This window comes from Tachypleus tridentatus, chromosome 10 (assembly GCF_004210375.1).
Source record: "Tachypleus tridentatus isolate NWPU-2018 chromosome 10, ASM421037v1, whole genome shotgun sequence".
Lineage (NCBI taxonomy): Eukaryota > Metazoa > Arthropoda > Merostomata > Xiphosura > Limulidae > Tachypleus > Tachypleus tridentatus.
In genome coordinates, this window is record NC_134834.1 from 56,772,086 (window position 1) to 56,776,546 (window position 4,461).

Below are 4,461 nucleotides of genomic sequence, written 5' to 3' on the forward strand. Positions count from 1 at the left end.
TCCTTTAGTATGAAATATTTAACAATTATGAAAACTCGTTTATAACCAGAGTAATTTTGAAGAGTGAAATAGTACAGAAACACGACACCAATTCCCACTGTATATAGAATACAAGTTTGCTTGTTACGCCTCCGTCTCTTGGTGCAATGTAATCTAGGCCTCGCGGAAATGACCGGCACAAGAGAGCACGTGCAGCTCAAACTCGAGCCCAGGTGTGTTGCAGACAGACTGGCGACAGCGGCTCTCAGTTCGTCGCATACTAACGCAAAAAGCAGCAGTGGGTACCTAGTAGAAACGCAAATCGTGAGGAACAATGCAACAAGTGGCAAATCTCACAAACGGTCTTTACCCCCTTTCTTTTTTTAACTAAAACATACAATAACACACCAGTACCGCTGGCGCTACCTAAAAGTTTTATAATTTTCGGGTACGTGCTATAAACAGGTTGAAAGGTATGTATTTTTTAAGCCATGAAACGGATTGCAAACATATTTAAGACAAAGCATACCTTCTTAATAACGTTTTATTGGGGCGTATTCTAATGTAACTTCCAAATCCTGAATAAAACTACTGGTTCTGTTATCATGGTTCGGGTGAGCTTAAGAACGCACAGTCTCTTAGCTTTCTACCGTTGTTTTGATACTAGATAGAGAAAGACAGACTGGTACAGTTTTTCCTTTAAACGTTATACAGTATAACACTAGAATACTTTTGAAAATATATTTCCTCAAATGTCTTATGACTTATCATGTTAATATTGACCTACATATAGGAAGAAACGTTCATCATTATCAGCATTTCAACTCGACCTTGGTTATGCTAAATGAATACAATAAAATCGTATTGTTTTTTCTTGTTTAAATTTAAGTAGTTCTAGGCAACAAACAAAAACATACATGTCACTTGACACATATTTTCTGTGCAAACAACTGCATGTATCACAAGTGGACAAGTACAGTGTAATGTTTCTATATCAGATAACTTTTTCATTTATATGAATCAATTTTTTGACAGCTCATCTAATAACGATAATATATGTAATTGTTATAAAATAGTTTAAAGTTCTTTAATAAACACTATAACACTAAAATCAATCCTGAGGTAAGCCACGTTACACAATAGTTGCATCACAGTTTCAGATATGCACCCGAAACTGTACTTAAATTCAAAGGATATCTTGGCTAATTTTGAAGAGATAGACAAGAGAGGAGGCAACTACTTGACAGTCCTCACCACTAATTCCTTTGCTACTCTTATTGAAAGTGGGACTTTACCCACAACTCAAAGTTATTTAGTTTCATGCAGTGATGGGACGGAAACCATGGATCCTCGGATCCACAATTTAGCATCCTTTTATATTACTTATTCACGTGCAAGTTTGTTTTCGACTTTAGCATTATAACCTAAATATAAAACAACACAATGAAAATAACTACGAACTGATCGTTGTGATATTACGAGTGTTTTGGTTTAATTTTTGTAACTGAACCAAATAACCCTTGAAGATGTTACCAAGCTGTTTTTGTTAAACGTTGCAACATGTTACTATGGTTTCTTATGAAATTGGCCTCTTTGTTAACACTAGGTTGTTCTTACCTGTTTCGGTTTTAACAAAATTCTATTATAATATATATATATATTTGTCTGTTGGAAACTAAAACCCCATGATAATACTACTTTGTCACTGAATACGATCTATATTTTCAGATACGAGAACGTTACTAATTCGGTTCAAAACTGGACGAAATCTACGTACGGGTTCTGCAAACTCGCTGTCTGCCTTCCCTTTTGACTTGAGGTTAGTATTATGGTCAGCTATATCTAAACCATATACTCATAGAAACAGCCATGATTTTATTGGAGTGCTTTTAAAAACCAAGATGTAAATGCAATCACCTTTTAAAGTGTGAAATTACAAGTTATCGAGCACTCTTAACTAAAGACCACAAATAAAGTGTGGCACCACACCTTACTTTAAAAAACTTACTAAAGTGTGAAAGTCACATTTTCCTTTGGTATTTTGGGGTAATTAAAAAAAAAAGAATAGGCATGCTATAGTGTTAAATGGTCCACATATTCAAATTATTTGGGTGAAATAAATAAAAAAAATAACGTCCTTGTTTATATGTTTCTATTAAATATTTTGTTGTTATTTTTTCAACTACATGACAAGATAATAAATGATTTTCGTTAAGGTTTTTTGATAAACGCCCTAGAAAATTTAGTTCCAAATAAATTAAACTGTGGTATCTTTAGTCAGTAAATCTTACACACAGTCTTACTTTACCTTATAACACTTTGAATTTAGAGGAATATATATATATATCCATCACGATCTCATATTTCACCAGAACTATTTTTCTGTTTTCTCTGCTCTAATAAGGCTTTCTGTTACTGTCCTTAATTTTGCACTGCCGATCAGATGGAAAGCAATCGTCCGGCAGCACCTACCGCCAACTCTCAGGCTACTCCTTTCCTACTAACTGTGTGATTAGACTAACTCCAAGTTTATTATATTTTTATTGGAATGCATCTGTACAACTGTAACTATTGTGGTGATCCAATAATAAGTCTTTAAAAACCAAGCTGAGGCTCTCCAATATTAGTGTAAAATACATACCTTAGAATCAGACTGGAGAAACAATCAAAATAATTACCAAGACGTTAGGTGTGTTTACCAACATATGTCTTATGTAACAGATTTACAGTTGTACATTTACTTTAGTATAATTGTTGTTTTTTTATACATGTGACGTATATTATTGGATGAGCTATTGCGCAACTTCCGCCTGTTCTCTAAATTTATAGAAGATTCTTGAGAGTGAGAATCAATAATATTTGTTTTATGAAAATGCTAGCGTGTTAGAACCTAGTTGAACGTTCTAGAAACTCGCGTGATTCATATAAAAGCAGCTAGTCGAGAGACAGAAATAGAATATTATTATTATTGGTCAGCAACAATCACTGTGCTATAAGACTCGGAAGCTACAACTGTAGTTAACTCATATTAGTCGGAAAACTATAGAATTAGACTGGGAACATTCATAGCTTTCGAACATTGCAAACCGTTCAACTTCAGACGTTAATATTTATAAGAGGTAAATAAATATATTCCCCAGAAAAAGTCATCTTATAACTGGTTGAGGCCAATCAAGCAAGCTGGCTAACTGAAACGAGGTGTGACAATATCAACTCAGAATTAATTTGCTCGTCGTGGACTTGGATCGTCAATAAAATATTCAGTTCTAGATATAAGGCTCAGTACTGTTTGTTAGTTTTAAACAACTGTTGCATATAAATCATTATTTTTAATAACTATTTGCAATAACAGTTATTATAAATTGTATTTTGTTTGTATATTATAATATATTTGTGTTAAGAAATAAAATTCTGTATATCAATCTTGTTGACAAATTTCATAGATTTGACACATATTGACATTTAATTAAGTTTTCAGTTAAAATTTCTGGTTATTTGAAATTGTAATACGTAAAGTGCGTAACACAATAAATCGGAGACTCGTCCGAAATAAATTATAACACATAACACTTATAATTTTTATAGTACGGTGGCTCACAAAGATCTCAAAGAGAAGAAAGACAGAATGACATTATGATGAAAATCAATAGAAGAAAATGGATGTGGATAGGCCACGTGCTAAGGAAAGAGCAGGATTGCTTTACAGAAACATCTCACCGGTTTCTACCTAAGCTTGTAAATCGCCTTCCTTGTGATGATGAGATAAGAAACATTTTCATAATCATTCTTTGAAGAAAAGCTACTAAACATGCTTGCATATAAAATCGGTGGTTTGCGATTTTTCTCTTAGCTACATAGTCACATCTCCAAGAACAAGTTTTTTTTTCATCCCCAATCAAAACAGAGGCTTAAATTGAAGAACATGATTCGTTAAAAAATCATTTTCATAACACATTACATATATCGCAACTCACTTTTTGTGTCCAACACGTCCATAAACATCACATGCTTACAGGTTTATTTGTTTTTGAATTTCACGCAAAGCTACTCGAGGGCTATCTGCGCTAGCCGTCCCTAATGTAGTAGTGTAAGACTAGAGGGAAGGCAGGTAGTCATCACCACCCACCGCCAACTCTTGGTCTACTCTTTTACCAATGAATGGTGGGATTGACCGTCACATTATAACGCCCCCATGGCTGAAAAGGCGAGCATGTTTGGTCCGACTGAGATGCGAACCCACGACCCTCATATTACGAGTCGCACGCCTTAACCCACCTGGCTATGCTGGGCCGCACATGCTTAAAATTGTATGTGTGTGTATCTAACACTTAAGCCGCTAGGCGTTGGCTCTCCTGTTTTCACTGGTGTGAACTTCTATATAACTAGAGAATTACCCTAAATTTTCCCTAAACATGTTTTCATACCAAAAGTGCAACCCCAGTTAAAAAAAGAAAGAAAGCCGAAAACTACAGTTTTAGCTTG

The 4,461-nt window shown here is 34.5% G+C and overlaps 1 long non-coding RNA gene across 2 annotated transcripts; it reads left to right on the plus strand.

Annotated features, from left to right (window-relative positions):
• The first annotated feature begins 203 nt into the window (after window positions 1-203).
• On the plus strand, window positions 204-3,879 carry LOC143228076 (uncharacterized). Of its 2 annotated transcripts, none has more exons than XR_013015174.1 (3): window positions 204-452; window positions 1,708-1,798; window positions 3,565-3,879. It is a non-coding gene; the product is annotated as an uncharacterized LOC143228076 (long non-coding RNA). The 2 variants fall into 2 exon arrangements; XR_013015175.1 differs by lacking the exon at window positions 3,565-3,879 and adding an exon at window positions 3,120-3,256.
• Window positions 3,880-4,461: the final 582 nt, after the last annotated feature.